Here is a 12762-nt window from a genome sequence, read left to right as displayed (position 1 = left end):
ACTCTCTTCTATACCTATTATCCTTAGGTTTGATCTTCTCATTGTGTCCTGGATTTCCTGTATGTTTTGGACCAGTAGCCTTTTCTGTTTTACATTATCTTTGACGGTTGTGTCGATGATTTCTATGGAATCCTCTGTTCCTGAAATTCTCTCTTCTATCTCTTGCATTCTGTTGGTGATGCTTGTATTTACGGCTCCTTGTCTCTTCCTTTGGTTTTCTATATCCAGGGTTCTCTCCCTTTGTGCTTTCTTTATTGCTTCTATTTCCATTTTTAATTCCTTCAACTGTTTGATTGTGTTTTCCTGTAATTCTTTCCGGGATTTTTGTGTTTCCTCTCTAAGGGCTTCTACTTGTTTACTTGTGTTTTCCTTCATTTCTCTAAGGGAGTTCTTTTATGTCTTAAAGTCCTCCATCATCATGATCAATTGTGATTTTAAATCTAGATCTTGCTTTTCAGGTGTGTTTGGATATTCAGTGTTTGCTTTGGTGGGAGAATTGGGCTCCGATGATGCCATGTGGTCTTGGTTTCTGTTGCTTGGGTTCCTGCGCTTGCCTCTTGCCATCAGGTTGTCTCTGGTGTTACCTTGTTCTGCTATTTCTGACAGTGGCTTGACCGTCCTATAGGCCTGTGTGTCAGGAGTGCTGTAGACCTGTTTTCCTGTTCTCTTTCAGCCAGTTATGGGGACAGAGTGTTCTGCTTTCAGGCATGTAGTCGTTCCTGTGTACTGGTCTTCAGGTGTTCCTGTGGGCATGTGTACTGAGTCCACCAGGAAGGTTGCTTGGAGCAGAAAAGTTGGTCTTAACTCTGGTCTCGGGCCTGAAGCTGCTGCTCCTTGGGGCTGGGTTTCAGTTCTCCGTGAGGGCAGCAACCAGAAGGACCTGCCCCTACTTCTGGGTCCCTGTGCGCAGGGGACCCTGAGGGCGCTAGGTGTTTTCCTCTGGAGCCAGAAATGTGGGCAGAGAGTAGTCTCCTCTGGTTTCCCAGGCGTGTCTGCCCCTCAGAAGGTCTAGCTTTCCCTCCCATGGGATTTGGGTGCAGGGCGCTATTTGTCCAGGTCCGTTTAGATCTGGGCACAGTCTGGACCACAGGGCTCCTGCAACTTTACTGCCCCTGTGGATCTTTGTACCTTTACCTGAGTCTCCAAGCAAGGTCTCAGAGAGAGAGGCTAGATAGAGTGTTTAAGCTCGGCAAGACAAAGGGTAGGGCCTCTATCTGTGTGGCTTTGAGGAAGCCAACATCCAGACTGTCCTGTGTGCGAGCTTGTGGATCAGGATGCTGCTTATAATGCCCTCCCCCTCCCCCCAAGCCTAGCTAGTAAACTCTGATTTTCCAGAGTGAACTTCAACAGAATTATATTTTGGTTTGTTGTTGGGATCTTATGAAGAGGTTCTTCCCATTATCACAACTCTCTCTATGTGTGTGTGTGTGTGTGTGTGTGTGTGTGTGTGTGTGTTCTTAGTTTAGTTCCATCTTAAGTTTTGAGACAGCATCTCTCAGTGAACCTAGAGCTCACCAGTTTGGCTAGAATAGCTGGCTAGCAAGCTCTGGAGATCCTCTTGTCTCTGACTCCCTTCACCGGTTAATGAACAGCACACTGCCATGTTTAGCTTTTATGTGGGTGCTGGGCATTTGGGGTGTCCCAACTCAGGTCCCTATGTTTGCATGGCAAGCATTTTACCTATTAAGCTTTTCCTCATCCCCATTTAGTTTGTCTTCTTTTTAAAAAAAGATTTATTATATTTTATATGTATCTGAGTATTTACCTACATGAATACATGTGCGCAATGTGTGTGCTGATGACCACAGAGGCCAGAAAAGGACACAATCACCTGGAACTGGAGTTCCAGTGGTTGTGAGCCACCACGTGGATGATGGGAACTGGACCCCAGTCCTCAGCAAGAACAGCAAATGCTCTTAACTGCTGCCTCATCTCTCCAGCCCACTTTCGTCTTTATCTTTTTCTTTTGAGATTTATTTGATGTGTATGGATCTTTTGCCTGCTTGTATGCATGTACACTATGTGCTTGTAGTGCCCATAGAAGCCAGAAGAGGGCATCAGATCCCCGGTACTGGAGTTACTAACAGCTGTGAGCCTCCATTTGGATTCTGGGGATAGAATCTGGGTCCTCTGGAAGAGCAGCTTAACCACTGCTCTTAACCACTGAACCATCTCTCCACATCCTCTCCTTTCATTTTATTAGCGATGTCTTTTTGAAGCACCAAGTCTTAAATTATGATGAAGTCCAGTTTAGTATTCTCCTATGGATTGTACCTTTGGTATCATATGTAATTTTTGCCTAATTCAACATTTTTCTTCTTCTAAAGTTTTAGTATTTGAATTTAATTTGAATGTGTGCTATATGAGGTATAAACTCGTCCTTTTAGATACTGTTTGTCAAAAGACTTTTTCATTAGCTGGCATTTGTACTTTTGTCAAAAGTCAGTTGACTGTAAGTATACAGGAGTTAATTTCTGGTCTGTTCCACTGATCTATATGTATGTAAGCCAAACTCTCTTGATTACCATAGGTTTATGGTAAGTCTAGAAATTGAGGGGCTGGAGAGATGGCTCGGTGGTTAAGAGCACTGAACTGCTCTTCCAGAGGTCCTGAGTTCAATTTCCAGCAGCCACATGGTTGCTCACAACCATCTGTAATGGGATCTGATGCCCTCTTCTGGTGTGTCTGAAGTCAGCGACAGTGTACTCATATAAATAAATAATCATTAAAAAAAATGGCCAGTGCTTTGGCCTATTGAGACATCCATTTCACCCCCCCAAGCCACTTTTATTTAAAAAAAATTTGAGAAGTGTAAGTATAGAATATAGTATTTTGTCCTTTTCAAAGTTGTTTCGATGTTCTAGGTCATTTATATTTCAAAAGATATGTTAAGTTCTCCATAAAGATGTTACGGGTAGGGGTTGGGGATTTAGCTCAGTGGTAGAGCGCTTGCCTAGGAAGCGCAAGGCCCTGGGTTCAGTCCCCAGCTCCGAAAAAAAAGAAAAGGAAAAAAAAAAAAAAAAAGATGTTACGGGTAGCTTTTGCTGCCTTCCCTAAGCTCCAGGAACAGACTGTGCTACCATACCTTGCCCAGAGAATATTGGATCCGAGGATGAAAAGCACAGACACACACAGTTGTTCAACTTGCCTTATTGGCTCAATTGCTGGGCATTATTTATCTTCCTTCTGTGGCTAGTGCGCCCTCCCCAGTGCTCTGAGCTCAGCACCCTAAATCTGTCCTCAACTTTAGTTGCTCAGTTACCTTTAGTCCTAGTTCAACATCCCATCCTTCCACCCACCCAGAGAAACGGTCTGTGGTCACTATGCCCCAGATCTCACACTACGCCTGAGGCTGGTTGGCCATTCAACCTCTAAAGCGTGGCAAAACTCTCTCTCAGTTCTCTCCTTTTGTCTACTTGCCTGCCTGCAGGGACCCAGAAGTCCCGCCTATTCCTTCCTCCCAGCAGTTGGCCTGTGGCATTTTTACTGATAGATCAAGAACCAATTGGGGAACAGGACCTTAGCATCAGAACTACCCCTACATGAAGGGTTTTTAGGGTTCCGACAGGGATTGAGTTGAATTTTCAGGTCAGTTTGGGGAGAACTGCAATCTAAATAGTATTGGTGGGCTAGAGAGATGGCCCAGTTGTGAAGAGGGTTTGCTGCTCTTCCAGAGGACCTGTGTTTGGCTCCCAGCACCCACATTGAGCAGCTCATTACTGTCTTCTCTGGGTCTCCGCAGTCACTCATACACACATGTGACACACATGCAGGCACATGTCAACATACATAAGTAAAAGCAAAGCTTAAGAAAATATTGAAATTTTGAATTCATGAACATGAATAGTTATACATTTATTTCAGTTTTCTTTAGTTTCTTTTTTTCAATGTTGTAAAGTGATTATTATTTTTGTCTTTCTTTTTCTGTTGCCGTGATAAAATACTCTGGCAAAATGTAGAAAGGGATTACTGTGGCTCACAGTTCCAAGGTACTGGGAGGTCCTGGTGGCAGGCGATTGAACAGCTGTTCACATTGCATCCACAACCAGGGACCAGAGACAAATGATTAAGTAACATTGGTGACACCCGTTCGTCTCAGTCCTCTAGTGAGTTGCTTACAAGATAGTGATGGGTTCTGCAATTGAAATTTCGCACCAGGCCACCCTTATTTGGAAAATGTTCTGCAGGTAATCAGGGCTTGGCCAGCTAACCTCAAGCTTATTTCTGTCCCATCCCCTATAATTTCACTTCTGTAACCCTCCCTGGGGCTACACTTCCTTTTCATCCTGAGTGCAGCTTAGATGGTTTAATAAAAGTCCACCTAGCACCTGATTTAGTGTCTCCAGGTATATTCCCTGTCAGTAACTGTTGGTGTTCGCTAGCTTTCTTGTTTTTATGGAGTCCAGAACCCAAACCCAGGGAATGGTGCCATTCACTTTTAAGGTGGTCTTCCTAATCAAGACAATTGTCACAGGTGTACCCACAGGCTTGTCTCCTAGGTGATATATATCTTGGGTGTCTATATTCTGACATGTTGACAATCAATATTAACTATCATGATATTTCTTTCTTCCCTTCCTCCCTCACTTACTTCCTTCTTCCTGCCTCCTTATTCCTCCCTTCTCCCTTTCTCCCCCCACCCCTTTCCTGTGTGTTTTTGAAACTGGACAGTAGACTGCACACACAGACACACACACATATAGTTTTTAATTAATTAATTAATCTTATTATGTAGCCCTTGGCTGGATTTCACATATAGTCCTGACTGGTCTGAAACTCAGAGATTTGCTTCCCAAGTGCTCGGATGAAAGGCATGTACCACCACACCCAGCTAGCTTCAGTCTTGAATGCATAGCTGAGGATGACTTTGAATTTAAGACTCTCTTACCTACATCTCCTAAGTACTGCAATTACAGTTGTATATAACACCAGACCCAGTTCAGTCCTCTATTTCTTGTAACAAATGTATTAAATATTTTATGCTATGATGAGCATAATAGTTTTCTCTTTGATTTTCGGGTTACTTATTGCTGGTGAATAGGAATATAGTTGGCCTTTTCTCCTGTGACATTAATAAATTTATTAATCCTAGTGGGGGCTTTCTGTGTATTCTTTGGTATTTTTTACTGACAGGTCAGATCATCTGTAGATGAAGAAAATTTGACCTGAGGGTTTGGTGCCACACACCTTTAAATTCCAGCTGTTTAGGAGTCTGAAGCAGGAGGCTCAGGAATTCAAGGCCATGGACTACATTGCTAGGTCCCACCTCAAAAAATAGACAACCAACCAACCTTAATTTTTTTTTTTTTTTAAAGAGTCTCTCAATGTAGCCCTGGTTATCCTGGAAGTCCTTATGCAGACTCCTGCTGGTATTAAAGGTGTATGCCACCATGCCTGCCTCAGTCATAATATTTTAGTCAGGATTTCTGAATACTGGCCATCAGCACAGTGTTAAATAGAAATGACGAGAGAACTTTGGTTCCTGGTTTAGAATCTTTTATTATTTACTATGTGATCTTTTTTGGAATTTCTGCAGTACTCGAGATCCTAAACAGGGCCAGTGTATGCTAGTGTGGGGCTCTACCCACCACACTACATCCCAGGCCCTTGCTTTTTGAAGGTCAGTCTGACCTTGAACTTGCTGTGTAGCTCAGACTAGTTTCTAACGAGCAGCCTTCCTGCTCTTGGCCCAGGTTCTGGGCTTACAGAGTTGTATCACCACACTGCTTGGTGTTTAGAACTTGGTCCATGCTCTTTGTTAGCTTGAGGAAAATTTCTCTCTAGTCCTACCTTGTCTTAGTTTAGTCCTAGTCAGCTAGTTTTGTTGACTTTTTTCTTTTGTTTAATCATGTCAAATGCTTTTCTGTGCATTAATTGATCTGACCATGTGGTTTTATTTTTTAATCTGTCAGTGTTATATTAGATTATGTTTAGATATTAAGTAATTTCTCATTCCTAGGGTGAATCCTATTTTCAGGAAGAGTCTCCATAGAAATGCTGTCACTCTTACTTGATTGAAAACATCAGTGCCTGAGCTTTTTCTTTGTGGGAAGATTTTAATTAACTCAATTTCTTTTCTTGTCTTAGATCTACTTATATTTTCTGTTCCTTTTTGAGTCCATTCTCATACTTTCTAAGAATTTGTCTATTCCATTTAAGTTGCCTAATCTTTTGACAGAAACCTAGAGTATCACACTATAATCTTTTTTATTTCTTTAAGCTCTGAATGGAGCTGGTTAGTGTGTCCATCTCTTTCTCTCTCTTTTTTTAAGGAAAGGTCTATATAGCCCTGGCTGTCCTAGAACTTGCTATGTAGATTAGGATGGCCTCAAACTCTGAATTAGAGGGGTATGCCTTCACACCACTTCTCTCTTTTTTTACTCCTCCCCGAACCTCACAGGGTTTCTTTGTGTAGCCCTGGCTGTCCTAGAACTTACTCTGTAGATTAGTCTGGCCCCGAACTCAGAGATCCACCCGCCTCTGCCTCTGCCTCTGCCTCTCAAGTGCTGGGATTAAAGGAAAGGCAAACACCACAAACCCCAGCTCCTGTAGGGTTGCAGGGTCCTGCCTCTGCTCTGCCACTGGGCTTGGCTGCTGGGGAGGCAGGATTCGGGCTTACCCTACGCTGTCATAGGCTGGGCGGGTGTTGGGCTGTAGGGAAGCCCTGGGACACGGGTGGGGGATGAGGGAGACAGGGAGGTGGGGATGGGGGGGTGGGGAAGCACAGTCTGAGGTGCTGGGGGACAGCTAGAGCTGGCTCTGAGTTCCCCAGGCCTGCGAAGAGGCTGGGGCTATCTGGTTCTCAGGCTCTTCTGAGGCAACCAGGCGCTGCTGGATGCCTCAGAATAGCTGTGAACTGAGTGGGGGCCTACAGGCTAGATCTAGCCCAGGACTGAGGGGGAAAAGAGGGGAAAGCTCCGGCTGGTCCTGCAGATCGGGACGGGGGTGGAGGGTGGTGGTGGTGGGGAGTCCTTGGCTTGTCCTGTGCGAGCTGCAGGCTTAAGCTTGGTTTGGTGGTGGCGGTGGCTGGGGAGGTTAGACAGCGGTCCGTAGGCAAAGGGCTTCTCCATGGCTCCCTGGGTCGGATCCTGATGAAAAGAGACAGTCCGTGGTTTTAAGGCACTTATTGTCATGGCGGAAAGTGGATGTGTAGAACCATACCCCTCTTCTCATGGTGGGCCTGAGGCTAAACTTTTTGCAGGGTCTGGCTTGATCCTACTTGACCACAGGTCTTGTCCCCTAGCATGGGTCGTTGCCCTTACATGACTGATGGCGACAAATCTATGGGGAGCAGTGGGTAGTGACGGGCCTTCAACAGGCCTGGTAACCTGGAACAAGTAATCCCTTCTGGGGTGTCATGTCCTTTCCGTCCCTCCCCCTCCCCTCCCCGCCTTAGCTCAACCAGGAACCAGGCTACCTTTCACTATCCCACAAGCTCCCATTGGCTTTTTTTTTTTTTTTTTTTTTTATAACGGGTCCCTGCTAGTCTTTTCTACCTTGGATGTTCTAGGAATGGGATTGAATTGAGGGTAGGATCATCATCTTACGTATATTTTTCCCCCAATGTCTATTCAAGTTCTTTGTTTTGATTTTTGGTTAGTTCAACTAGACACTGAATTTTAGAATCTAGATTTTCTGAATGTAAATTCCTTATTAACAAAATGATGTAAAGATAGTTTCTCCCATTCTATGGTTCACTTTTACTCTGTTGTTAGTATTATTTGATGTGTGAAATGTCTAGATTATCTTTCCTTCTGTTCCTGTGCTTTGGTTATGTTAAAAATTCACTGCCAAATTCAGTGTTTTGACACGTTTGTCTCAGGTTTTCTTGTAGGAGTTATTTATTGTTTTAGGCCTTATACTTAGGTCTTTGATTCATACTGAATTAATTTCTTTGAATATGGAATTAGATAAGAGTCCAAGTTCATTCTTGGAACCACACTGGTTACTTGCCTAAACTACATAAGCCATTTTACATTACTGTAATAAAATACAAGAGTTAATCAATTTATAAAAATGAAAGATGTATTTTTACTTAGTTCAGTATAGAAGGTGTTAGCTACCTTGTTTTTGGGTCTGTGATAAGATGAGGAATATCTTGACAGGGAATATGCAAAGAAACACTGTTCTTCCTTTTATAAGTAGGTTATGAAAGAAAAACCAGGGTTTCATGATCTCCTGTAAGAGTATGGCTCCCATGACCAAAAAAGCCTCTGTGACCTGTACCACCTCATGAGAGCACAAAGTTGACAACTAAGCCAAAATATAGGCCTTTGTGGGACAGACCTGATCCAAACTGGTTTGTGGAAGTTTTTGTTTTCTACAGGCCCCTGTGCTTACACTTTTGTGATTAGAAGAGACAGTCAATAGTCTGAGCACATACCCCAGTGATTAGAGGATTAGAGGAAAGGTCATTTTTGTCCAAGCTGGCTGCCATAAGCTCTGTGTAAGGAACATAGTCTCCGCTGCCTGACATGGGTGGGGAATGGGTAGCTTCTGCCATGCTAAGAGTTTGACTGGTCATTGGGATTTACTGCACAAGACTTACTGTGGACGCTGCAATGCTTCAGTAAATCCCAGAGTTCCAAAGCAGTTGTATCTGACAGATTGTGCTTATGCAGCTGTAGTCTAAGTAGGAGAAGGGTTCCTGTTGTTTCCTGTTCTTCCATCCTACCAGAATCTTCCTCGTCCTCACGCTGAGGAGAAAACATGAAAGGTTCTACACAGAGATTCCTTAAGTTTTCTGTTGCTCTCTGTCATAACTAAGGCAGAATGCCCTATATTGGAAGTAACGCCTGGTGGACATGGACATGGGATGTAGGGAAGGACCTCGAGATATTTCAGAGGTGCCTGGAGTATGCTATGGCACAGCGGGTACAGAAATGCATCCCTTGCTTGGGAGCTGTTTCTTGGGCTATGGGGGTTTTGTTCCATATTGTTTCTGAAGTTGGTTGGGACAGAGAATACTCCTAATGTGACCATAGGTGGTCGGGATTGGAACTGAATAGCACAGATGGCCAGGAGACAGAAAAAGGAGACGGAAAAAAGGCCAGGTGGACTTTACGGAGGAGAGCGGATCTCTTTGGTTGGTAGTAGCCTTTTCAGTCATCATCTTTCAGCAGCTAAAGACAGTTGCAGTAGAGAATTCTTTAGTAAAGGTGTAATTGTCAGATATTCTTTCTGATAAACAGTGGGGGGCAGATGGAAACGATTTTGGAGTGATTTGCTCTAGACCTGATCCTATGAATAACTTTATCTTAGGCTGCGACTAAATTACTAAACCAGCTTAAGTGTTGTTTAAACCCTTAGAAAACTGGATGATAGGAAAATCTGAGCTAATGGATCCAACAAATTTTGAAGTGTTTATGTTTATGTAAAAAGAGTAAGAAAGAATCACAGTTCCACAGTGCTGAGGTGTAGGAGTAGGTATGGTGGCATGTATCTAACCATGTTCAGGCCAGGCGGGAGGACCAGAGCAGAGACGGCAGAACATATGGATGGAAGGGAAAGGAAAGAAAGATCCATAAAGCCTGGGTCGATGCTTGCCTAGCATGCAGGAAGACCTGGGTGTGAACCGGCAGTGTACTGAGCGTGGTGCACGTGCCAGTAATCCCAGCATTCAGTAAGTGAAGACAGGGAGACCAGCTCAGGATAATCTGTGGCTGTATTGGGTGTTCAAGGCCATCCTGGGTCAGTGACAATACCTCTTTTCCCCACAAAAGAAGAAAATAAATTTCTTGAAAACAAAACCAAAAACATTTTATATTGTATTGGGCAGTGGTAGCAAATGCCTTTAATTCCAGTACTCCGGAGGCAGAGGCAGGTGAATCTCTGAGTTCAAGACCAGCCTACTCTACAAATGGAGTTCCAGAGCAGCCAGGGCTTCACAAAGAAACTCTCAAAATGTGAAAACAAACAAACAAACAAACAAACAAACCAAGAAACAAAAAGAGGGTGTCAGGTCTTTTGGGACTGGAATTACAGACAGTTGTGAGCTGTCATGTGAATGCTGGGAACTGAATCTTCCTTTTGAAAAGCAACCAATGCTCTTAACAACTGAATAGCTCTCCAGTGTAAGAAAATAAACTTTGTTTTTAAAGACAGGTGTTGTGTCTTATGCTTGTAATCTCAGCACGTAAGAAACTGAGGCAAGAGGATAACTGTGATTTCAAATCTAGTTCAGGCTGTATAGTAAGCCCCAGGCCAAACTGGGTTACAGAGTAAGAGCTTATCAAAACATTAAAGTATTAAGTGCTGCTTCTAAAATATAAATTTCTTGTAAAACTATAATGGAAACTACTAGAAAACCAAGATTTAATTAGCCATGACATTTCCACAAAACATGTTGACTGCATGCCTGTTGAGCAATGAGATTCATGTACAGCCAGAAGTGAGGGGCAGCCTGTATGGCTGCCACATCCCCTACAGGTGCCATCACTCAGATGTGCTCAGTGCCCTTTCTGTTCACCCTCTGCCAGATGCTGATCAAATTCACTGCATTTGTTTTGTGAGGAGCCAGAGAGAATATTTTCACCCAAAAATATGATTGAAAGCACTTCCTGCCAGGCAATCGCCATAGCTTTGGCACAGCTTCAGGAGACTGCTTCTGTTTACCCTTTCCAGATCCAACGTCCCTAGGAACTGGGATGAGGGTCTCCTTGAGCTCCTTCACGCTTCGAACTTCTTCACACAACACCAAAGTACTGTGCCACACATCAGAGCAGTGGGAACCTCAGCCGTGAGGGGAAAGGCTTTAGGAATGGGCTAGGTGAGAGAGTTCATTCAGTAAAATGTACTCGGAATATTCTGTAGATAAGTCTCGGGTAGCTCAGTTTAGGGGCTGGTGAGATGGCTCAGTGGGTAAGGTCCTTGCCACCAAGCTTGGTGACCCAAATTCAATCCTCAGGTGACACATGGCAGGAGAGCATGCACGCACATGTTTATACCAAATGTAATAAAAATTTTAAAAAGAAGCCAGCCATGACAGCCTATGAGTACTTTAATCTCAGTATTCCAGATGCAGAGGCAGGTGAATCTCAGTGAGTTTAAGGCTAGCCTGGTCTACATAGTAGGTTCCAGGCCAAATGGTCCTACACAGTGAGACCTTGATTTAAAACAAAACAAAAACTAAGGATTCTAGCACCCACATGTCAACTCACAGCTAACGGTAATTCCAGTTCCAGGGGATCTGATGCCTTATGTCCTCTGTGGGCACTGCATGCACATGATACACAGACACATGCAGGCAAAACACTCACTCTCATAAAAACAAAATAAATAAATACTAAAGAAAAAACTTAAAAGGCAGTGATCTTGAGATACAGACACAACCACTTAATATTAATGTTAGTTGTGAACAGGTTTCCATCTTCTCTACATAGTATTGCTAGATAAACTTGACATTACTTAATTCCTTTATTCTACTGGATGCTGTAAAGAAGATCCTACAATTTGGTTAAGCATCAGCAGTGGCCATAGACTTGGAAGTGAACAGTATGGGAATAGTGGCAAGAGAAGGAATTCATGGTGTGGCTTGGACCAGAGGTCTGATGCCACACAAATGCTTCAGACTAAGAGTACATCTGTGGCCCAAACTTAGAACAAGGATATAGATTAGAAAATCCAGAGGCCTCCAGATGGCAAGAATCAGTGCAAACAACAGATTTGCAGGGGAAAAAAGTAGAGGATGTAACACAAATACCAGTGGGAGGCAAATGGAAGAATATATACATTTAGAGGCTCAGATTTACTTTCTCCCGTTAGATTTTGGCCATGGAACAACCTGAGCTAGGCAGCACCCTCTGGTACCCTGGCTTTAGCATTGATGTGGGATCATGTTCATGCAATCGGACATGATTGACTAAGTGGATTAATTGTGCCAATTTAGAAGACCAAAGTAGGAAGGATTTAGGTTGCTGCAGTTGCACAGATAGACTGATTAATGAGAAAACAAAGGTTTAAACATGTTAAGTAGGGCCAGAGAGATGGCTCAGCGGTTAAGAGCACTGACTGCTCTTCCAGAGGTCCTGAGTTCAAATTCCAGCAACCACATGCTGGCTCACAACCACCTATAATGGGATCCAATGCCCTCTTCTGGTGTGTCTGAAGACAGCGACCGTGTACTCACACACATAAAATAAATAGATAAATCTTTAAAAAGAGACGATGGCTCAGCGGGTAAAATACTTGGCTGCCAAGCCTGGTGACCTGGGTTCAGTCTCCAGGACTCACATGTGGAAGGAGGTAACTGACTCCAGCAGGCTGTCCTATGACCTCCACACACATGTGCATATGTATACACACACACACACACACACACTTATATATGAGTTATATATGTATATATATACACACATATGAACTATATATGTATATATACACACACATACACATGAGCTATATGTGTACACACAAACACATAGAGGTGGGGTGTATGTTAAGACAAATTTTCTGTGTTGGCTGTCCTGGAACTTGCTTTGTCCTGGAACAGACTGACCTTGAGTTCACAGAGACCTGCTTGCTTCTTCCTCCTGAGAGCTGGGATTAAAGGCATGTGCTACCACTGCCTGGCTAAGAAATGTTAAAAAAAAAAAAAAAATATATATATATATATATATATACACACACACACACACATATATATATATATACACACACACACATATATATACATACACACACATATATACATATATACATATATACATATATATGTGTGTATATATATATATATATATATATATATATATATATATATATATA

Source organism: Rattus norvegicus, chromosome 1 (assembly GCF_036323735.1).
Source record: "Rattus norvegicus strain BN/NHsdMcwi chromosome 1, GRCr8, whole genome shotgun sequence".
Lineage (NCBI taxonomy): Eukaryota > Metazoa > Chordata > Mammalia > Rodentia > Muridae > Rattus > Rattus norvegicus.
The sequence above is the reverse complement of the archived record's forward strand: the minus strand, read 5'-3'. Positions refer to the sequence as shown.